The sequence below is a fragment of the Peromyscus eremicus genome, chromosome 10 (genome assembly GCF_949786415.1).
Source record: "Peromyscus eremicus chromosome 10, PerEre_H2_v1, whole genome shotgun sequence".
Classification (NCBI taxonomy): Eukaryota; Metazoa; Chordata; class Mammalia; order Rodentia; family Cricetidae; genus Peromyscus; species Peromyscus eremicus.
In genome coordinates this window covers 75513695-75539278 of record NC_081426.1, presented here as the reverse complement: position 1 = coordinate 75539278, position 25584 = coordinate 75513695, and the positions used below count along the sequence as shown (strand labels likewise).

At 35.7% G+C, this 25584-nt stretch overlaps 1 protein-coding gene across 9 annotated transcripts in view; it reads left to right on the top strand.

Moving 5' to 3' along the window:
- The window catches only part of Epha5 (EPH receptor A5), a 331554-nt gene that overhangs the window by 144801 nt on the left and 161169 nt on the right, over positions 1-25584 (top strand). The gene's annotated exons all lie outside the window — the stretch shown is intronic.

The following is a 25584-nucleotide window of genomic DNA, read 5'->3' as shown; positions in this document are numbered from 1 at the left end:
AAATAATATCAATTTTAAAGACATCTATTGGTTTTCTGTGATTTAGGATTATTAGCCTAAAACATCTAAATTTTAAGCATGTATGGAATTTGACCAAGTTCTCTTCCTTTTATTGTATTTGGAAACACTGAGAATCAGCCCCCTCTCCTCTCAACATGTGATAAATGGCTTGTGGGGTGGTTAGATGGCTCCGTGGTTAAGAGTACTTACTGTTCTTGTAGATGACTCAGTTCGGGTCGCAGCATCCAAATGGTAATTCAGAACCATATGTAACTCTCCAAGTGATTTGACACCTCTTCTAACGTCTGTGTGTTCCTGCATGCACGTTGTACAAATACCTATATGCAGGCACACACAGACACGTATGTATGAAATAAAATGAACACTTTTAACAAAAATAAACAGTTAAGAAACATTTTGTAGACTCTAATTTTTTAATTATATAATTTATAGCTGGTATGTTTATCCCTTAAACTTGCACCAATACAAGATGATGATATTATACCACTAGGCATTAATTTTTACAAAAATGCTCAAAAGTATGGATGCCTAGAACTATAATTCCCATTGTACTTCCATTTCTAGCAGTTACTATTCTATTTATACATAATACCCTTGCAGTTATTGATTGAAAATAGAGGACTAGTTTAGAAAAGTAATGCTTACACTTCATGTTATGACTCTTTCATTTAAAAATTTGATTTGAGATTTCCCATCTTATCCCTTTCTCTGAAGTTAAAAATGCTCCCAATGTTTGCCTTTTCCCACTTAATATATTTACTTAATATGTGTGTTTCTCTAATGAACTGTATAATATTAATATGCTCATTCTACAAAATGTAGTCAGTGAATTTCACAATTTTCTCTTGTTAACATTTTTATAATGCTTTATCCCATTTGAAAACTATCATTTTATTCAATTCTTTTCAGTGTAATACCTGCTTTTTTGTTTTTAATGATTTACATTTTTTGAAAATACCATCACAGAAACATATTAGTCTTGTAGGAAATACATATTTAAAGTGGACTTTATGCATTATTGTCAAACCACTCTCCAAAGTGTGTTTGTCCTTAGCGTCTTCTAGCTCCTCATCAGCTTTTGGAAATTGTATTATTTCATTTTTTTTGTCTTTTAAATGAAAATAAGTAGCTAAAATTTCTATTTTCCCAGCTAACAGTAATAATGACCATCAGCTGAATGCTTGCAATCTATGGAATCATCTCCTATCTTCTGTGATATTTCTATTAATATAATTTGAAAGCTTACCAATTTAATATCTCCTATTTTTTATCAATGAAAAAAACATTAGATAACAAGGAAGGAATTACAGAAGATGATTTCATTTTCTAGTAAAATACAATAAATCCGTAGAAAACTTGTAGTCTGTGCAATTGGTGTATAGGCGATATGACATACATAATTGTAAGTACAGCTATCATTTGTGGACTAAAATTGATATCTAAATCAGTATGATTTTGAGCTCTTTTGGTAATATTTGAAACAAACAATGGTAATGAACAAATCAAGAGGATTTTCCCTTGTGTTTTTTAAATTTTTTTTATTTTATAATTTAATTTAATTTTACATATCAGCCACGGATTCCCCTGTCCTCTCCCCTTCCACCGCTCCCCCACCCCCACCCAACCACCATTCCCATCTCCTCCAGGGCAAAGACTCCCCTGGGGATTCAACTCCACCTGGTAGATTCAGTCCAGGCAGGTCCAGTCCCCTCCTCCCAGGCTGAGCAAAGTGTCTCTTAATAAGCCCCAGATTCCAAGTAGCCAGCTCATGCACTAAGGACAGGTCCAGGTGCCACTGCCTGGGTGCCTCCCAAAGAGTTCAAATTAATCAACTGTCTCACTTATCCAGAGGGCCTGATCCAGTTGGGGGCTCCTTAGCTATTGGTTCATAGTTCATGTATTTCCACTAGTTTGGCTATTTGTCCCTGTGCTGTGAGGTAACCCAGACTCAGAAAGACAAACATGATATGTACTCATTCATAGGTGGATACTAGATGTAAAACAAAGATGACTAGACTGCTACTCACAACTGCAGGGAGGCTACCTAGAAAACAGGACCCCAAGAAAGACACAGGGGTCACCCAATGACAGAGAAATGGATGAGATCTACATGAACAACCTGGATGTGAGTGGTGGTAATGAAGGGCAAAGGTCGAGTGAAAGAGAGCTTGGGGGAGCGGGAGATCCCAGCTGGATCAAGAACAGAGAGGGAGAACAAGAAAAAAGAGACCATGATAAATGAAGACCCCATGGGATTAGGAAGAAGCAAAGTGCTAGAGAGGTCCCCAGAAACCCACAAAGATACCTCCACAATAGACTACTGGCAATGGTCGAGAGAAAGCCAGAACTGACCTACTCTGGTGATAAGATGGCCAAACACCCTAACTGTTGTGCTAGAAATCTTATCCAATGACTGAGGGAAGCAGATGCAAAGATCCATGGCCAGGCCCCAGGTGGAGCTTCAGGAGTCCAATTGGTGAGAAAGAGGAGGGATTGTATGAGCGAGAATTGTTGAGACCAAGATTGGAAAAAGCACAGGGACAAATATCCTTTGTGTTCTTTTAGAATCTCATATTTTAAAAACAGTATGTTATCTAAATGACACCAATAAACTATGGTGGGACAATTATAATGCCATAATATTAAATTATAATTACCTTATGTACACCACTTTAATGTTTTTATACCTCTTGTGATTCATAGCTAGCAAGGCACTAATTGTAGAAGCACTTGAGAATGGGTGCTGCTCTGTCCTTTGTCTTCCTTGATTTTCGTGTCTTGATGCTCTTTATGTTGCAAGCACTGATTGCAACCGTGAGGTATTGACCATGTGCCCTGAAAAGACTAAAACGTTAGCAGTCTTAATTATGAAATCCTTGTGATCATAACATTTTCTTTCTCACACTCAAGATCATGCCCATCCTGGCAGCAATTTATCTAACCACAAATGATATTTGATAAATAAAAAGTAATAATACCAACAATTGAATGGTTCCTATATGCCTGGTATTGGGTTAAATTTTGATGTTGCTCACTTCAACTATAGAATGACATAAATAGCATTATTATACAACTTTATATGAGGACACAAATCCAAAGAATGTGATTTGCCCAAGTAACTGGCAAGACCAGCTAAAAAACAGTCTTGTTCCTAACTTCATCATCAGTGAATGAAGACAATAGCCTAGCCAGCTATCAACAACCCTACCAGCTACTCTCAAAAACATATTATTTTGTTTGGTGATAAAAAGAGAAATAGAAGAGCAGCGTCTGGAAAAGACCCTACAATTTTTCTGAACACAGGAGATAAAGAAATTTGATAAGCTTTACCACTATTGTTGTTACACAATATCCTAAGACAATATTTTATTGGTTTATCCATGCCAAGGGACTTCTTTGAGAAAGTGATGGAACTGTGTGTTTTTAGTAGCATCGTTGGGTTTTTATTTCTTTATGTTTTCATTTGAGAAAGGCTGTGTGTTTAAATGTGAGCACTTTAAGGCAGAAATCACTGCTCTTTAGAGGATAGTAAATAGCTTTACCAATGGTTCCAAAGGGTGCAGTAGGTTACTTAAATAGGCCACAGATGTGTGCCTGTACAGTTGCAGAGCAGGAGGAGACCTGTTGAAAACAGATTGGCAAATACCATATATAGACATAAAAATACATAAAAGGAAAGCAAATGAAAACTTTGTTATAAATTTTAGTTGTCTTTAAAGCCACATTAGTACATTGCATACATCTTGGATAAAGCGATCGTAGTGTTGAGAATGAAGGAATGTAGGAATGAATGAATGAATGAATGAATGAAATTATATTAAGAAGTCTTTCTTCTAAAGCCACAATCAAAATGAGGGAGTTTAAAATAGATCAAAGCATCGCAGCTGAAAGTCATACATTAACATAAGAATCTCAAGTGTATCTGCTTGACAGTCTTTAGCAGCTATAAACTGCAGAATTGCAAGCTTTCCTCAGTACAGGTGTTGTGTAGCAGATAGGAAAACATGGAACTTAGCAAATGGTGCAGCATGTCAAATGTGTAGCCAGAAAGTTTCTTCGGGTCCCACTAAGCCCTGCTTATAAAATAATCACTCAGAAGTTATATTAATTATAACTGCTTGGCCATTAGCTCAGGCTTATTACTGACTAGCTCTTACACTTAAACTCATCCCATTTCTGTTAATCTATATGTCGCCACATGTTCCATGGCTTTACCTGTGTGCCATTACATGCTGCCTCATAGACAGCGGGCTGGTGTCTCCTCACTCAGCCTTCCTCTTCCCAGAATTCTTCTTATCAGGTTATCTCACCTATACTTCATGTCTGGCTACTGGCCAATCAGCATTTTATTTATCAACCAATTAGAACAACACGTATTTATTTACAGCATACAGAATGACATCACCCATCACAAATTATTCTAAAAAAGAATGTATGTGTATATACATACATACATATGTATGTACACACATGTATATACAATAATAATCAGTAAAAACAATACATAAAAAAGGCCATGACTTTGAAGGATGGTACAGGGAAATATATGAAAGGGATTTCAGGGTAGGAAAGGGAAGGGAGGAATTTAATTAAACTATAATCTTAAAAATAATAGAAAAAGAAAATGAAAAGACAGTATCATACTGACTGAGAAAGAACACAGAAATGTGAATTTTCCTGAGACAGCAAATATTTCTTGGAGAAACTGGAGACCTGTGAAAAATCCATCACAAGCCCCTCCTCTGGTTTGTAAGAACATCAGGTTGAGCTGTCACATTTACTTATACCGACACTTTCAGTTCCTTCCAAATCTGCTGTAAGGATTTGGAAAACTGCTTTACTGATACAGGCAATGATCTAAGATTTATTCGTTGAAATTGCACAGCATAAAAACAAACAGAGTGTGTTCTAATGTGTACCTGCAGTATTTCAATTCCCTTTCTGCAGGCCATTTGCTATAGCCTATCCACTAAATTCTAGTAATATTTCCCTATTTCTCTGTTCCAAATAAGCATTTTAGACAATGAATAACAAAGCTCTGGTAGTTCAGAAATTTATAGACAGAAAAAGGAAATATCGACATAGATAATATAAAGATTGTGTTAGTAAAGTTAGTGTCATGTAAAGATGAAAGTCACAAAAGCCTGTGGATGTATATTTGAGCATACAATAAAAACCTGGTGATAAATAATATCAAGTGTTATTATTTGGGGAAATATTTCATTGTTTACTTAGTCTGCTGCAGAAAGCTAAACAAAGAATAATGTATTTTTTTATTTTGTAGACTTTCTTCTTAAATGCTTTTTATATGTGTATTAATTTATCCTAATACATTTATGTATCATTACTCTAAGTTGTCTGTAGTTTCTACTGCTATAGTTGAGTGGCTGGACATTCCAAAATGATGAAAGAAAAGAATAGTGGGAAAAGATGTAATTATAGTATACAATCAAAAAAGAAAAGAAAGAATCTTACAAATGCTGATGAGATGTCTCAGATGATGAAGTTACTTGCTGTGATGTCTGATTACCTGAGTTTGTTAAGGGGACACACATAGTGGAAAAAAAAAAACTACTTTGTTTGTTGTCTTCTGGCCTCCACCAATCAACAAGCATGTGTGCGTACAAAAGACACACACACACACACACACACACACACACACACACACACTCTAATTAATATAATGACATTAAAAAATAATAATGAAAGCAAGATAAACATTAATAAATTTGTATGTGCATTTACATATTACTTGGATGCAGAGACCACATTATTACTCTAGTCAAATGTTCCAAATTATTTCAAAACATTTATTTCTAAGTTTTCAAAGAGATTATGCAGACCTCGTTTGTCCATGACCCTCAGTCTGGCAATGTGAAAATAGAGCATCATCCTCCCCCCACCCCATAATTGTTCCTTTCACATTTAGAAAAGCAACAATTTCAACCTGGAACTTTGACTGTAGCTATCCTGTATTCAAATCTCTTAGTCAGCACTTTCATTGGGCTTGAGAAGAACAAAAACAGAGAAATATTTAAAAAAAAAAATCCCAAAGTGTTTTGGAACATACTCTCAAAAATAGAAACTAGGCCCCTCTTTCGGTGTGTGTGTCCCTCTTCAAGTTTGTGTCCACCTGTAGGAGGAGGATAGTTGTCTACATGGTTGTCTTCTTCAAGCTCCTTCAGCCTTTAGTGTTTCAGACATTGTTTTCCACTAAGCCTGATGTTCACACACTGGGCTCCCCAGCAAGCCTCAGAGATCCTGTTCTCTTTGATTTCTCAGCCTGGGTGGGATTGCCAACGAGCAGCACCATTCCTGGCATTTTTTTTTCCCCTGGAGGGTGGCCATTTTATTTTATCATTTTATTAATTTTTATAGGTTTTTAGATTGTAGCATTTAAGATATCTTTTCTTTTTTTGTAAATTACCTTTTTATTAAATATTTTCTTTAATATTAATACAAAAATGAAAGGTGTTTGGATCTAATCCACCCTCATTCCCTTCCCCTACACCGTCCAAGTCCTCCTGTATGACTTCTCTTTTCCTTCCTAACTTCACGTACTACCATTTTGTTTCTTAGTTTGTTTTAAATTAAAGTCTACTTAGTCATTTTGTTGCTTCCTATATGTGTATGGGCATGGGGCCCATGTTCTGAAGTACAGGCAGTTTCTTGGGGACAAATCCCTGAGTAAAAGTGATTCTCCATTTTCAAGAGTCATCAACTGCCATTGCTCCTCAGTAGTGGTAGGAGGTACTCCATGAGCCCCTTCTCTATCCAGTCATGGGGTTTCGGTGGCTTTGTCTCCTGAAAAAGACCACCTTGCTTTTTGCATGGGTGCTCTGGATCCAAACTTGGTCCTCATGCTTGCATGGCAACTGCCTTACTGGCTGAGCCACCTCCCTGATCTCCTGTATTAGAAAAGTATTATTATTCTTTATATACAGTCTATGTTACATATTTTTTTTTGGGTGCTGTCTTAATGGGAGACATTTTTAAAACAAGCTATTTTAAAATACCAGATTTATAATCTCGATTTTATACAGATTTTTCTATTTGCACACTTGGTTATAAAATCTTTTTGATTCTGTGGGAAAACAACTTTCTCTCAGATCTTTTCCTCAGCAAACTGGATAAATTGTCACACTCAGTTTCAAAAGGCAAACAGCCTAAGAGCGTTAAGAATATTAACCAGATTGCTTCTATTACAATTGTAAAGAGTATTGAAACAGACTAAGTTGTTTGACTTTGCTGTTTTTTAGCCTAAGTACCATCAAATCTACCTGGTGATTGTGAATTTAGGGATATGGTAATTTGTTCTTTATACGTTTTGCTCTTTAAAAAAAAAAATCATGCATGTCAGAATCCATTGATACACTCTCAATTCCCTTGGTGTCACTTTTGGAGAGCAATTTAAAATAAATTATGCAATAAAAGACAAAGAAAGAGACGACTTTGTTTATACAGCCATAAAGTGATATTGAGTCATTTCGACTGAAGTTAGTAGGATGACAAAGAATCAGATGTGAAGAGGTAATTAATGGCAGATCACATGTGAAAGCTCACAGCAAAGATGGAGGTGTGATATAAACAGTATAAATCAGTCCCAAGCCAAACATTCTTCTGCTCTTGCTGCCATACTGGAAACTCTTATTTGTACCTTTGTGTTAAGATGCACTGCATGAAGTGTGTAAGAATCTAAACCTATCTGTCAGTCCTAACCATGAAGTTCTGACTATGTCATAAACAATAAATTTGGAAGTCTCTGAACTCCTGATATCAAATTGTAATGGGAGGCTAGATTTAGAAAGGGTCATGTCGGCTCCTTTAATTATATATGAATGCAGAAAATATTTTGCTTGCCAATATGAAAGATAGATTAAATAGTTAGAAAAAGCATGAGCATGCTAGTTTATGAGTTGTTTAATACAAACAATGATAACAAGAACATTTATATTGTTCCTTTACATTAACTACGTGTTTGGAAGAATTGCAAAGCCAGGGATGAAGCACACCATCTCTTTTTCTGCAAAATTTTCAGTTTCTTTTGGGATACAAAAGAGTCAAACTCTTCCTTGATGATGCAGAACACATGCAGGCTGTACCAGGAAAGACCTCAGTCTTTCTTACATACCTGGAATAACTTATTAGATATTAGGTATTTTAAGACACATAAATACATTAACTAAATATCTATTTACTAAAAAAAATCTAAGATAGATTATGAAATGTTAAATGAAGAGAAATGTTAGTTTACAGAATTATTTTCAGAATCAGAACCTGCGGTACATCTAGCACAAAACTGCAGTGCCAAGTTAATCTATGTGGGGCACATTCCACAATTTAGAATCAAACCCTCCTCTTGTATCAGAGATTGCGTTCTGTATTGAGATATCATTGAGTCTTTTTTAATGCTGCCGTTGTATCTCAATTCAGTGGTTAAAAAATCCTGGTAACTAAAAGTGAAGAACTAGTTTGGAAGCATGAACACATAAATGTAGAGACCAGGCACATATCCATGATGCATAGATTGAAACTATAGACTTCCTAAGAACCCCAAACATGCAAAGGTGAAATACTCAAATAAATGAATGTGTGTCTTGAATGCTCATTCATAAAAGCACATATTATAAAAGATATAATATAATAAAATTATCAGAAATATAGGAGGTATAAAAATAAAAAGAATCAAGAGTATAGAAACTTAAATAAGAAATAGCAGGTGGGCATGTGCTCTCTTTATGTAGTAAATGTTATAAATGTGATTTTAAAAAGTGAATATCAAGTTTCAATGACATTTTTTCAGTTGCAAAATATGATTTCTTTTACATTTTCATTAAAGTTAATATAAAGAATCTTGTATATAATTTTTCTGGTTTGTAGATTGCACATTAATTATTATTAAAATTTGATACAATATATAATTTTTTAAATTGATAATTTATCTTATTGTATTAGTTTGGTAATAAAATCATTGTTTTATTAATTGCTTTAACATAAATTTAGTGTATTTAGTGTTACAAACAATAATTGGTGACATTCATTAAAGCATTAAATGAATTTTCTAGCTTCACATTTGTTTGTTTGAAATATTTATTTAGAAAGTTCTGCAATATTATTGTAAGTACAAATTTTTACCTACATTGTGAGTAAGATTAGGTATAAACCACAAAAAGAAAATATTTTTCTACCTGACAATTATTATATCATTTATTATTTTTAATAGTTTTTAAGAAAAAATTTATTTTGGATATGTGAGTGTTTTGTGTAGGTATTTAAGTATTTAAGTGTGTGTGCATTGCCAACAGAGACCAAAAGAGGGTATTTGATCCTCTGAAATTGGAGTTACAGACAATTGTATGTTGCCATGTTGGTACTGAGAACCAAACCTGGGTCCTCTGCAAGAGCAGCAAAGGCTCTTTAATTCTGAGACATAACTCCAGGCACCATTTATTCTTTGAGATATTAGCTAAAATGTGAGTAACAATAAAAGGGTCCAGGATTGATGATGTACAGAAGCCAAAGGTCCTGAACCTGATCAACAACTCATTACATACTGAACATTTCCAAGTAAAGGTGTTTGGGCAAGAGTGTATACTGCATGATACACAGCAGCTCCCAATGCCACTAAGATGAATGAAGAGGCAAAGGAGAGGTGGGAAAGGCAGTAAAGAAAAGTGTTTTCCTTTTGCGTTTTTTAAAATCTTATCTTTATTCTTTTTTAGCTTACCTTTGGGGGAGCACTACAATAGTGAAGGGCAGATACATGGGGACTGGGAGATGAGTGGGAATGGGGTGCATGATATGAAATTCTCAAGGTATCAATTACAATTTTTTAGTTAAAAAATAACAGTAAGAAGTTGGAGCTGAATACTAAAAGGAGTAGTGTGAAGTAAAATAAAGAGACAAATGGAAAATAAATGTACAAAGAAGCAGAGGGTTAAAAATATACTACAAAATTGTATTTAAATTCTAGAATGTTAATAAAAGCATGAAATGCAAGTTGACTAATTTCCACAGCAGAGACTATTAGAGTGCAATTAAAAGAACAAAAGAACAACATTTTTACAACAGTGCAACTATGAATGAATGACTATTTACAATAAAGAAATCTATTTTATTTAAAGTAAACATGTCTTAAATAGAGACACAACATGAAGATGAAGGAATGGATAAGTTTATACCATATGAAAATCAAACATATAATGACTATAGTATCTGTTATTAATATTCCATGAAATAAGAGTGTTACATCTATTAGTAAACAAATAAACGAAATGACAAGTTCTTACCCTGTGAGAAACATAGCAATACAAGATACTTGTATATGAATGCAAACTTGTCACTATAAGAAGAGACTGGATAGAATTACATATCTACATTTATAGTAGGTGATATACATTTCTATGCAGTTGCTAACCACATAGGAAATAAATACACCAAAACCGTGAAAAACCCTGTATATAATGATACACACCAACTAAACCTCATTTATTTAATATAAAACTAACAGAGAACAATATTCTCTGCGAGTGTGGATGATAATAACACATGTTCGGTACAATAACCAAGACTCCATTAATTTTAAAGTACTGAGCTCATATTAGTCTTTTCACAGTGAAAGGAGGTTTCTGGACTCGGTCTCTGAAAATAAAGCCGAAAAGAGGGCAACAGTAGCATTAGCAAGGAACCCTGAAACATCTTCATGAGAAAAGTGAGGTGAAATGTTTGTGAAAATGCATTATATTCTCGGCTGTCATTAAAAGTCCATTGGAATTTAATTATCAAAACTTAAAAATAGTAACAGTCTACATTTTTGCAACCATTTTCAACTTCACCCTTACAAAATCAAATTTTAAAAAAAAGTAGATATTGGGTTTGAACACTAACAGACTGGTAGAGGGGAAAAGAGAATTGAATATGCCCACTGAAATGCATTTTTTATGGAAAATGACACCAGCATGAAAGACTGTCGTGGATGTTAGAAACTTTCGAAGCCAGAAAACTGATGCAGGCAGGCATCTGAGACTGTAAGGAGGTGAAAAGCTGAATAATAAGGTTTTGAAGTTGAGTTATAATTTGCTGGAATTGATAACCACATGGTGCTATTTGACCATGGGAATTGCTATTTGATTCTGAGAACTGTTGGCTGAAGTAAGTAGGTACGGGAAGATGATTACTGAAGAAGAGCTCAAGAGATTGGGAGTATTGAATATTTTAATTGCCACAGATTATTCCAGGGATAATGTTGAAAACCTTGATAATATGCCAAATTCTAAAACCTTTTAAGGATTAAGGAGAGTCTCAAGGAGCTGACTGCTCATATGATTTGATGGCACTGATCTAAGGATGTTTTAGGGAGGAAAATTGGAGCAGCCTCCTGTTACAGATGTATGACAAATCTTCCAAAATTCAGTTGATCAAAAGCTTCAGTTAGTCTTCTCACTAACAAGTATACAGTTTCATCAGTGTGACATGAACAGCTCATTCTGTTGCACACGGTTGTAGCCAAGGCATCTCAAAGGCTGTAGATGGCAAAGCTCAGAATTCAATCGCCTTTCTAGAGAAGAGGCTAGTAGGTGATCAGGGCTGTAGCTAAGTTGTGAACTAAAATCATCTGCATCTAGTTTCTCTTCATGATTTTCTTAAGATGATGATTGGATTGGAAATGTCTCAAAAACCTGTGTTTTGTAGCCTGGTTATGCTTTGCTTTATGTCCAATATCCACTTATGTGTGAGTACATACCATGTTTTTCTTTCTGGTTCTGGTTTACCTCACTCTGCATGTTTTTTTCTAGTTTCATCCATTTGTCTGCAAATTTCATGATGTCCTTGTTTTTTACCAATGAGTAATACTCCATTGTGTAAATGTACCACATTTTCTTGATCCATTCTTCCATTGAGGGGCATCTAGGTTGCTCTAAGTTCTAACTGTTAGGAATAATGTTCCTATAAACATAGTTGAGCAAGAGTCCTTGTTGTATGATTGTGCAACTTACTCAGAGTAGTATTGCTGGGTGTTCTTGAGGTAGATTAATTCCCAATTTTGTGAGGAACTGCCATACTGATTTCCAATGTCAGCCTACAGAATGGGAAAAGATCTTTAGCATTCCTACATCTGAAAGAGGGCTGATCTCCAAAATATATGAAAAACTCAAGAAACTAGCCATCAAACTACCAAGTAATCAAATTGAAAAAATTGAGTAACAGATCTAAACAGAGAAATCTCAACAGAAAACTCTGGAATGGCTGAAAGACATTTAAGGAATTGCTTAGCATCCTTAGTCACCAGAAAAATGCAAATTAAAATGACTCTGAGATACCATTTTACACCTGTCAGAATAGCTAGGATCAAAAACATTGATGACAGCTTATGTTGGAGAGGATGTGGAACACAGGGAACATTCCTCCACTTCTGGTGGGAGTGAAATCTTGTATAGACAAAACATTTAAAAGAGTAAAAGATGAAATCTGTTGTCAATTTTGTAGTATATATAAAGAAAATATATGATACTAACACTTATTATGTTGATCAGTATAAAAGATGATAGTCCCTTAAATAAAAATAAACATAAATATGCAAGATTTTGAAGTATGTAGAAAACTTTTATTTTTATCTATTTTGTTGTGTATATGCACACACACACACACACACACACACACACATACACATGTTTCTGTAACAAGATGATATGTAGAGGAGAAATTGCAGGAGTCAATTCTTTACCTTCGCTAGGGGAGGGGATAGTTCTCATGTCCACAAAGTTAGCAATAAGCTGTTTTCCGATGAGCCATCTCTCTGGCCTTAGAAAACTTCAAAATTTTACACTGTGAAATACATCTCACTGAGAATATGAACCACTTGGTTTTCAACTTTAAACAATAAGGCAGCTAAGAAAAAGAACATAAAATGTATGAAAACCATATAATTTGGGTGTTTTCATGACTTAAAAACAAGCATATTTGAATATTTGGTTGTATCCTAAAAGCCACATTGTGACTTCTTGTTTTAGAACGTTCTAAATGGGGATAAAATAAACACGGGTGACATAAATCATCTAAACAAGTTCTCCCCCATGTCATATCTCCTAACCACAAATTACTCCAGTTGTCCAAACCACTTAAAACTTGAGAGTCCCACTTGTTCTGCAGGCACAGAGGGAAATATTTATAATATGTTTAATCATGGTAATAAAGTATTCTAGTTTCAGTAAACTATTGACACCTGGCTGTTGTACACTCTCATCTTTTATTCCAGAAGTTTGACAGCTTATATATATATATATATATATAAATCTGATACTAACATTTATTATGTTGGTCAGTATAAAAGATGATAGTCCCTTAAATAAAATTAAAGTACAATTGCGTCATTTCTCCCCCTAATTTCCTTCCTCCCACCTTTCTATGTACTGAGATCCCTCTCAAATTTATGCCCTCTTTTAAAAATTGTTTGTTGTTAAATATAAGTATAAATGCATAAATATATAAATAAAACCTGCTTATAGACATCTACCCTATGGCTGTGCCTTCACATGACATACTATCTAGAATAAGAAGCTCTGTACCTCAGTGGACTCTTCTAACCATATCCCATTTCAAATATTAACTAATTGGGTGATATCTTTTAACAAATGAATTTTGGTAAGACATCAAACTTTAGCTTCTATCAAATGTTCTTTTTTAAAAATCGGTGTTCACACTGAAAATAAAGAACCAAAGAAATAAGAAAGTACAAAAAAAGGAGGAAATATACATCCATGAATCCAGAAGTATTTCAATCTATTCATCCTTTGATTAGTATCTATTAATTATACATTTTATTGTTTTTTATTAGTGGAATGAAATGTTTAAGTTTTAGGATATAGTATTTTCCTAAAATTCAATATTGTGCTTCACAATGTCTGACAAAATTAATAGGTCCTATATCGTTTTTATATCCCCAAACATTTTAAAAATTATTTATTTTAGTGTATTAATTATGTTTGAGAAAAAATATTTCAGTTTAACTTTACATAATGTTTTACAGATACAAAAAACCCACTGTATGTTTTAATCTCTTAAAATATGAAACTCTAGTAGAGTGAATTTATTTCCACTGATTCCACATTTCTATTTTGATAATCCCATATGCTGTGAACATAAAAGTTTGAAAATAAAAGGCAGTAATAAGTTTTTTGGCAAGTGTTTGAAATAGCAGCAATAATGGAAAAAAAATAAAGGCCACTGGGATAAAAGTGCTTCAGATAACTTAGTATACCATTAACTCTGTGACTTAGCCACTGTTCCATTGATGGGAAGATATACCATGACCAAGACAACTTTTATGAAATAAACCATTTAACTGGGGTCTTGCTTATGGTTTCAGAGAGTCAGTCCATTATCATCATGTTAGGGAGCATCATGGCAAGCATGTCACTGGAATAGGAGCTAAAAGATACATCCTCATCTGCATGTAGACAGACAGACAAAGGGAGAGAGAGGCAGAGGCAGAGACAGAGACAGAGGGAGAGAGAGAGAGACAGAGAGATACAAAGAGAGATGCAGAGAGAGACAGAGACAGAGAGAGGTGAGGCAGAGAGAGACTGGGAGACTGAACCCAGCATGGGCTTTTGAAACTTCAAAACACCCCACCCACCTCCTCCAATAAGACCAAACCTACTCCAACAAGGCCACACCCTCTAAACCATCCAATCTTTTCAAATAGTGCCACTCACTGGTGACTAAGTATTCAGATATATGAGCCTATGAGGGCCATTTATACAAAAACTACCATATGGTTTTGGGATTAGGAGTCTTGTTAACTTTGGGGCAGGAGTCGTGTCTTAGTGGTCAATAGTTCATACTGTTCTTGCAGAGGAAAAAAGTACAATTACCTGAACTTACTAAAGTGGCATATGATCACCTCTAACTCCAGTTCGAGGATATCTGATACCATCTTCTGGTCTCTTCAGGTACCTGCATTCATGTGCACATACTGACATACACACATATATAAAGAGTTAAAAATAAAATAAATTTAAAAAGAGTTACCATATGATGGAGAATAGCTTCATAATATATTGTATAGATCACAATAAGGGAGTTAGGACTGAATGTAGTATGTTATATTAGGCATATCATTACATCTATTTATGTCTTGGTTAAGTAAAATTTCCAAAACTCCTCTGATAATTTGTATTTCAAGTTATCTTTTGAAAGTCCATGTCCTACTTCCAGTTATTATTATTTTTTCCATGGAACACATAAGGAATATAGAGTTACTTCTGAGCATTATTTATACACTATTGTCTGTTTATATGTTAACTACCTTCAAGTTCATTTCTAGTTCTACACTTCTAGGATTCTGAAAAATAAGTTCATTTTGAATTGGCAGGGGGAAATATTGAGACAGTATACTGACATAGGAATAGTAATATTGCAATGACTGAAAAAATGCGTCTATTTTGGTTGTGAAAAGTTAGTAATAAACTGGAGAAGACAGTGATGAGGAAAAGGCAGAAAAAACAGTTCCTGCTAAGAGGGGTCTGAACCACCTCTGACCACAGATGTTCCCATTATGATCACACCTTGGAAAGCCTTCAGCTGCAGAGCACAGTTGAAAACTTTGCTGTGTCACCATATTCCCGCTGGGAACTTCTACATCCTCAGCATAGTGGTCTTAAGAATGTGTCTGTGTTGCTTAGCTCTGTACTCTTAAGAATGAATACTATTGACTTATCTTCTTAATATGCCAATGAGATGGTCTTCATCTGTGGAGTCTCGCAATCACTTACCAAGACTAACTAAAGCAGTATAATGCTGTTTTATCATGGGCTTTCATTGTCATGTGAATAGAAGGAATGGAGTACGTTGAGAAATGGTGGCAGAATGCTACCATAAAGTGACAACAGAGGAGAAGCAGGCTTTGAAGCAATCTAATGGATTCAGATTATAACCATCAAATCCATTTCCTTATCACAGAATCAGGATGTATTTTGTCATCACCCCTATGATCAGCCTTTTAAAGTTATTACTTTTCTGACTCCCTTTTTCTTCCTACTGTGGCTTTTGAAAACAAGTCAAGACCTGCTGTGGTTTTTAAATTAAGATTTTTTTCCTGATAGTTAAGGCACAAAATAAACCTCAGTAGCAGTTTAAAAGTTCTGTAGAACTAATGTTATTAAACACAGAACAGAATAAGTTAACTAAACAAAGATAAACATATATACATTAAAATAGAAAACCGTGAAATACACTTTAAAGCCTTTTTGAATGAAGCCTTTAGAAGTCGGGGTCACTCTTGAAACACCGTTTCTAGTGAGTTATTTTGAGTATGAACGTGCAGTTGTTCAATTTGAGACCCAGGAAGACATTTACACACTGAAAATTTGGGGCTAAAGGATGACAATATTCACCAAATAAGCTATATTAGCCAGTTGCTATTTCATATTTATAGATTATTAATTCAAAAGAGTAACATATAGTACACATGGTTTGAAATTTTGTTTTTAAAATGGCTTTATTCATTTTAATTCTCAGTATACAATTGGAACAAAACTGATTTAGATCTTGTCCATGTCCCTAGTGGTCTCTATAACTCTTGAATTTATATCTACAACAACAAATATACTATATGCTATATTACAAGTAGACTTTGTCACAAGTAATCAAGGAAACCATTTTCAAGATTTTATTTCAAAAATCGAGTATTATTGTTTATATGTATGGATCCATTTTTTTTTGGAAATTTCATTGCCAATATTTAAATTGAACTCATATTCAGTCAGGTCAATGATTTTATGACTTGGCTGCAGAATGAAGTTTTCACTTTGCTATAGTTGTTCGATTTCTAAGAAGAAAATTCTACCATTAAAGTATTTATACTGTGTAGGATGTTTTATTCTGTATTTAAATGTTCTGCCTTTTTTAAAAAATCATCTTAATCAAAGATGCACAGGACTGTTCATTGAAACAATGAACTTAATTTAAGAGCCAGGAGAGAAGTGTTCAAAATAGAAAATGTTTTCCTCTTAATTTTTAATAACAAGATCTTCCTCATGTATCTCCTTTCATAACAAATATCCACACACTAAATGCTTATACCCCTACATATACATTGTATTGCATAAGTTAGGACAACTCACTTCATGATTCACAACTGGCTTTTATGACAGTGAAGATCAGTAGCCAAAACAGGGTTCTCCACTTCATGCTACAAACAGCAGATGTTCTGTTCACATACACAAGCCATTATGCTTTACTTTCAATTCTAACACAATCACTCAGATTAATATTTCAACTGCATCTCATGTAGCTGTTCAATAAACAAGCACGCTAACCTGAGAGTTAGTTACACTGAAACACATTTTTAAACTGGCTACATTAAGGAGAAAATCAATAAAGGCTGACAAGATTATTTCATAATGTATTATGAATGTATAATTAAATTTCATCAAATTAAATAAGAAAATGAAATCCCAGATATTAAAAACTATAAACAACTCCTAAACAAAATGCCTTTGCCCTCTATAAAAGACAACTATAACTGAGGTGCTCATACATCTTTTAATTTAAAGAATATAATATAAGCTTCATTAATAGTTGCAAATACTATGTTTCCTTTAACTCTAATTGAGATAGATAGCATTCATTGTATTTCCTGCTTTTCAACAGAAACTTCATTCTGGTAGTTTCAGCCACTATTTTTGATACTTGATGCTTTCTTTTTTTTCTTTTCTTTTATAGTTTAATTTAATTTTAAATATCAGCCACAATTCCCCTGTCCTTCCTCCTCCTGCCACCTCCCATGCTCCCCCGAGCCCACCCCCAATCCCATCTCCTCCAGGGCAAGGACTCCCCTGGATATTCAGCTCAGCCTGGTAGATTCAGTCAAGGCAGGTCCAGTCCCCTCCTCCCTACACCAAGGCTGAGCAAAGTGTCCTTGCATAGGCCCCAGGTTCCAAACAGCCAGCTCATGCACTAAGGACAGGTCCTGGTCCCACTGCCTGGGGGCCTCCCAAACAGTTCAAGTTAATCAACTGTCTCACTTATCCAGAGGGCCTGATCCAGTTGGGGGCTCCTCAGCTATTGGTTCATAGTTCATGTGTTTCCACTAGTTTGGCTATTTGTCCCTGTGCTTTTTCCAATCATGGTCTCAACAATTCTTGCTCATACAATCCCACCTCTTTCTCACCAATTGGACTCCTGGAGCTCCACCTGGGGCCTGGCCATGGATCTTTGCATCTGCTTCCATCAGTCATTGGGTGAGTGTTCTACCACGACAGTTAGGGTTTTTGGCCATCCTATCACCAGAGTAGGTCATTTCGGGCTTTCTCTCAATCATTGCCAGTACTCTATTGTGGAGGTATCTTTGTGGGTTTCTGGGACCTCTCTAGCACTTTGCTTCTTCCTATTCCCATGGGGTCTTTGTTTATCAGGGTCTCTTTTCCTTATTCTCTCTCTCTGTTCTTGATCCAGCTGGGATCTCCTGCTCCCCTAAGCTCTCTTTCCCTTGACCCTTGCTCTTCATTACACCCCCTCACATCCAGTTTGCAGGATTAATTTAGAAAAAAATGACAATCTTACCAAAAGCAATCTACAGATTCAATGCAATCCCCATCAAAATCCCAACACAGACCTGAAAAGAATAATACTCAACTTCATATGGAAAAACAAAAAACCCAGGATAGCCAAAAGAATCCTGTACAATAAAACAACATCTGGAGCCATCATAATCCCTGACCACAAGCATTGCTATAGAGCTACAGTAATAGAAACAGCTTGGTACTGGCATAAAAACCCACATGTGGACCAATGGAATCGAATTGAAGACCCTGATATTAATCCACACACCTATGAACATATAATTTTGACAAAGAAGCCAAAACTGTACAATGGAAAAAAAGAAAGCATCTTCAACAAATGGTGCTGGCATAACTGGATGTCAACATGTACAAGGCTACAAATAGATCCATATCTGTAGCTGTGCACAAAATTTAAGTCCAAATGAATCAAAGACCTCAACATAAATCCAGTTACTCTGAACCTGATAGAAGAGAAAGTAGGAAGTAGTTTTGAATGCATTGGCACTGGAGATCACTTCCTAAATATAACACCAGTAGTACAGACACTGAGAGAAACAATCAATCAATGGGATCTCTTGAAACTGAGAAGTTTCTGTAGCACAAAGGATACAGTCAACAAGACAAAGTGACAGCTTACAGATTGGGAAAAGATCTTCACCAACCCCACATTTGACAGATGGCTGATATCCAGAATATATAAAGAACTCAAGAAATTAGACATCAAAATACCCAACAGTCCAACTAAGAAATGTGCTATAGAGCTAAACAGAGAATTCTCAATAGAAGAAGCTCAAATGGCTGAAAGATATTTAAGGAATTGCTCAACATCCCTAATCATCAGGGAAGTGCAAATCAAAATGACTCTGAGATACCACCTTACAACTGTCAGATGGCTAAGATCAAAAACACTGAAGACAGCTTATGCTGGAGAGGATGTGGAGCAAGGGGAACTCTCCTCCACTGTTGGTGTGAATCCAAGTTTGTACAGCCACGTTGGAAATCCATATGGAGCTTTCTTAGAAAATTGGGAATCAATCTCCCCCAAGACCAGGTCAAGACAAATCTCTCTCACCCATAGTCCTGCAGCTTCTCGGATCCAAGTAAACACACAGAGCCTTATACTACTTAAAAGTTTATGGCTATGGCCTATGGCTCAAGCTTCTTGCTAGCTCTCTAGTTCTCTCTCTCTCTCTCTCTCTCTCTCTCTCTCTCTCTCCCTCCCTCCCTCTCTCTCTCTCTCTGTTTTGTTTGTATGTTTTTGTTTTTGTTTTGTTTTTGTTTTTGTTTTTGTTTTTGAGGCAGAGTTTCTCTGTATAGTTTTGTTGCCTGTCCTGGATCTCACTCTGTAGACCAGGCTGACATTGAACTCACAGAGATCTGCTGTGGGATGGTCTGTACGTCAAGTGTGTTGCTGATTGGTCAATAAATAAATCACTGATTGGCCAGTGGCCAGGCAGGAAGTATAGGTGTGACAAGGAGGAGAATAAAGCTGGGAAGTGGAAGGCTGAGTCAGAGAGACACTGCCAGCTGCCATGATGACAAACAGCATGTGAAGATGCTGCTAAGCCACGAGCCATGTCGCAAGGTATAGATTTATAGAAATGGATTAATTTAAGCTGTAAGAACAGTTAGCAAGAAGCCTGCCATGGCCATACAGTTTGTAACCAATATAAGTCTCTGTGTTTACTTGGTCGGGTCTGAGCAGCTGTGGGACTGGCAGGTGAGAGAGATTTGTCCTGACTGTGGATCAGGCAGGAAAACTCTAGCTATAGAGATCTGTCTATCTCTGTCTCCTGAGTGCTGGGATTAAAGGCATGTGCCACTGCTGCATGGTGCGGTAGCTCCTATAATTTAACCCATTTCTATTATTCTGTAAGTTTCCACATAGGCAAGGCTTACTGGTCTGCTGGCAAGTTGTTCCTTGAGCAGCAGGCAGGTGTCTCCCTAGACTCCGTCTTTCTCTTTCCTGTCTCTCTCCTTGGATTTCCTGCCTGCCTCTAAGCTGCCTTGTCATAGGCCAAAGCAGTTTATTTGTTAACCAATGGGAACAACATATAGTCACAACATACGGAAAGACATGTCCCAGCACAAAAGACTGTGGATACTTGAAAGTTTTATCTAGAAAGTAGAGTATAGGTTCTGGATTCAAATACAGCTCTCTTCTGTCAGCTAAGATAGATTTTTACTTTATTGGACAAAAGATATATAGGTTGGTGTTTTGAGATAAGAATAAAAAGACAGCCTTGATGTAGTGGGGAGAGGCTAGGTCTCTCCCCAACTTGGTATGCCAGCCTGTGTTGATTACCCAAGAGAAGGCTTACCATTTATGAGGAGGAGATGGGAGTGGGATGGGGATAGGTGGGGGGAGCAGGAGAAGAGGAAGGAGAGGGAACAGAGGTTGGTATATAAAAGGAAAGAATTTTTTAAAATAAAAAAATAATAAAAAGTTACATCCTTTTATTCCGAATAACTTTTATTATTTCAACAGAGACATAATACAAGACTATTGGCAGTCAAACAGAGCTTATAACACTTTTAGGCGAAAAAAAGATAGAAGCAGCTGCAAAATAATTCTGCTGATGATTAAAAACAGAGAAAACAAGGAGTTAACTACAGCATGATTGTCAACACAGTGGCATGTAGCCAGGGTTCAATAATGGTATAATTGCAATCTCAAGACATGTGATATTGCATTTTAGAGTTATGATGTAAAAGAAATGAGTAATTAGGACTTGAAATACTTTTCTTGGCTAGTAGTAAACTACATAACTCAGGTTTTACACACCTCAAGCTCAATAATGCCTTAAATGTTGTTCAATGTTTTCCTCAAAGCTCTTAATATCAAATGCTCGCCAATCTGAGAAAAAGGCTCACACATTTTCAGTACAATTTATTCCAAATACTTAAGTCATTCTAAAAATGCTCTGGTAGCTCATTTTTTTCATTAAATATGTCAAGAAATCTTTGAATTCCCCTAATCTTATCTACAACACCTTGATGGGGGAAACAGAGAGGACACTGCCAGCTGCCTCCATGAGAAGCAAGATGTAAGGATACCTGTAAGCCATGAGCCACATGGCAAAATATAGATTTATAGAAATGGGTAATTTAAGAGGTAAGAGCTAGCTAGCGAGAAGCTTGAGCCAATAGGCCATAAAGATTTTAATTAATATAAGCTTCTGAGTGATTATTTTATAAGTGGCTGCAGGGTCCGTGGGGCTGGGCCAGACTAGAGCAAACTTCAGGTAGAACACCTTCTCTGTGTGAACCAATAAAAAAACAAAAAAGACCAACTTTTTCTTTGCTACCTCGGATACATTTCCTGTGCTATTGTGAAGCGATTCTTAAACTCTACTTTGTAGACCATCACACCTTCTACCGTGACTTCTGAATACTCAAATTGAAAGTTTCCTTTAACCAGAAAAAACAGTTTCATGCACAAATGCCCTTTAAGATGGGCTGTGCACTAAATAACCCATGATGAGTTGAAAATATTGTTAAGTAAATGATGCTATTATATAATATGAACAGAAGCAATGAGAGGAAGGCAGGATGTAAGTGTTATTAAAGTGTTAGTGGGGATATCATCAATGTCTTACATAGCATATGTAAGACATTTCAAAGTCTCCTTGAAAACCATGATATGGTACATCATTTAATATGCACTAATTTTGAAATGTGCTTAAAAAACTTTAACTCTGTTCATAGCTGAGCTGAGTATACTTTAAATTTGCTCAAAAACTTGTATAAACTTATGGCTGAGTAAAACATCTCACACAAAGCCTGTTTCATACATGGTGTACATGTAGTGAATGGGAGCAGAAGCTAAATTCTATTTCCCTGGTTGAGGAAAATATCACATATCACTAGCCTGGGAAAATACCCAAATTAAACATTTAAAATATAATTTCTATTGAACTCACAGTACTGCTGCACCACTGAACAATCTAAAGTGTTGAAGGTAAACTTAGAACCATCTATAATTAATAAAAAGAGAGAGGGGGTGTTATGAATAATGACTTCTTCCTGATGTAAATTTTTCTTCTCATCATTTTTCAAGAAATTTTTGAATTAATTCTCTTCTCTTATTTCATCCATTTCCCTTACATGTTCTATACTTCACTCCATCTTTTCAGAGAATGTCTTCCTCTAAAATATTGTTAAACTCTATACAGTTGGGTAACTTTCCTATTTCCAACAAATACTAGCACTCACTCAATACTGAGACTCACACCTTTCTGGGGAGCCTTCTTTTTCTTTTTCTTTTCTTTTCTTTTTGTGTGTATGTGTGTGTATGGTACAGAGTAAGTGTGGAAGTCAGAGGAAGACTTTAGAAGGTTTTCTCTCCTACCATCTTATGACTTCCAAAGATCATTCCAAGATTATCAGACTTGGTCGAAGAAGCCTTAACTCATGGAGTTATCTCACTGTCCTGATTGGAGGAACTTTTCTTTTTAGTTGTGGGTGGTATACATTTATTCTGATATCTTATTCTTGCTGTCACAGTCATATGTCCGAATAGTGATTCAACAAAGTCTCCTAGAGTCTCCATAGAAACTTTGCTAGTTTTTCTAATCCATTGCCATGCACAATTTGTGACTCAGCCAGCATCCTCAAAGAATTTTAATAAAATAATGAACAAAAGAGAGGAACACATTTTTTAAAGGTACATATTACATACTTTGTTTTTTGCCTAATCCATACTTCCATTATAGGGATTTAACAACAGTGTCATATACTTCATCATATCAAGCTTCTGTGTTAAAAGTTACTCATTAAAAACAGGAGTTGGAGTGCTAAGATGGAATTGACATTCTGGAGAAAGAAAATTGGCTCCTGCATATTGTCCCCTGAGCTGCAGCCACTCACCATAGCATATACACACATATTTGGCAGAACTCAGGGACTCCTACTGAAGGGGGAGGGGAGGGGAGGGCGCCACAAGAATAAGGCCCACGGATTCAACTAACCAGGGCTCATAGGGAATCACAGAGACTGAACCAACAGTCAGGGAGCCTGTATGGGTCTGAGCTAGGTCTCTTGCATTTATGTTAAGTTCTTGTAGTTTGATGTTCTTGTGGAATTCCTAAAAGTGGGAGCAGGGGCTATCTCTGACTCTTTTGCCTGCTCTTGGGACCCTCAACTAGCCTTGATATGAGTATGTGTGTCTAGTCTTATTGTAACTTGATATGCCATGTTTGGATCATATCACTGAAGATCTTCTCTTTTATGAAGGGAAATGGAGGAGTGGATCTGGTTGAGGGGAGGGAGGGACTAGAAAGAGTGGATGGAGGGCAAACTATGGTCAGAATGTAATAATATAAGAGAAGAATGAATTAAAGAAGAAAATTTAAATATCTTTCAAAAATTATATATATATATATAATTCAACAAAAGTGTACTGACTTTTTTTAAATTTAAAGAGGGTTTCTTCAATAAAACAAGGATCAGATATGAAGGATATGTGAATTTGCACTTCATGCCTTTGAAAGCAAATGGCTTAAAGTAAGAATGGTTGTACTAAAAGGATAAAAGAAGAAAAATTGGATAACAGCTAAGTATGCTATTGGCAGCTACAGCAATCCTATTATAAGTAAAATAATATTTAAATCTTCTAATCATTTAACTACTTGAATGTCCAAATACTATCAAAAAGCCCTTCTTATCTCTCCAGTGCCTTCACATGTGCTAGGCATTTGTAAGAGTATTAAGGCTTCACTATCACCATAATTAGACGGACTGAAAAAATGGTACCTCCTTATTTGGCAACTCCTGATTATTCAGAGTGAGGGCAGAAAGCCTCAGCATGGATTACTAAAACCTGAGGTCATTCAGAGCAGATGAAAATTATCCTGAGCTCATTATGTCTTTCCCGTTGAAATATAAGTGCATCTATGAGCTTCAATAAAATTGCACTGATACTCTAATAAACATTCTTCAGTCTATATAGAGAATCTTGAAAATGGAAGAAAAAATATTAGCTACAAGTAAAATAACCCAATCATCAAAGCTTCAGAATAGTTGTTTAAAATTATCCAAAGTCTGAGCAATAGGAATATTGATATTGGGGTTTGTAAGCCAATTTGGGGGATGGGGCATACATGAACATCAATGGTATTCACAGAGTAAAAGATGCACTTCAAGGGAACTTGCTTACATGGCCAAAATAGGTAAAGCAAATACCAGCAAACACTTTCTATTTGATTCTATATAGTGTAGTAGTAGTCTTCAGGGTGTATCAACAATTCACTTAAGTATCCCTTGCAGTAACTGACACCTGTCATGATGAAATATCAAGGTAATTGCCCTGAGACAAAACATTAATTTGACATACTTTCCATTTTTATAATTATTACAGTTTTGTAGTGAGTAGGTATTTATTATATTAGAATACATAAATCCTGTTAGTATGTAACTCAAAACACATCTTTAAAATGCAATAAAATGCCAAAGATACGATACTCTTGAACCTCTATATTTTATAGAAAATATCCCAGATAATTATGCATTATAATAAAACTTGAGAACGTTTTTGGAAAATACTCTTAAGTTTTCAAACATTTTGTGGTGTGTGTGTGTGTGTGTTTCCATATGTATGGACTCTTTTTTTTTTTTTTTTTTTTTTTGGTTTTTCGAGACAGGGTTTCTCTGTGTAGCTTTGGCAACTTTACTGGAACTCACTCTGTAGCCCAGGCTGGCCTTGAACTCACAGAGATCCACCTGCCTCTGCATACCGAGTGCTGGGATTAAAGGCGTGTGCCACTACCGCCTGGCTGTATGGACTCATTCTTGTGGTTGTGTTCCTGAATGAGGAGGCCCAAGGTTGAAGCAGAGTATCTTCCTTATTTGCTTTCTATTTTGTATGTTAAAGAAAGGCTCCTTGCTGAATCCAGAGCTCACAATTTGGGTAGTCTAGATACCCAGTTTGTTCTTCTTTTTTTTCCGTGTGTGTGTCCAAATCTCCTCAAAGCCACAATGATTACCAGCAAGACACTATGCC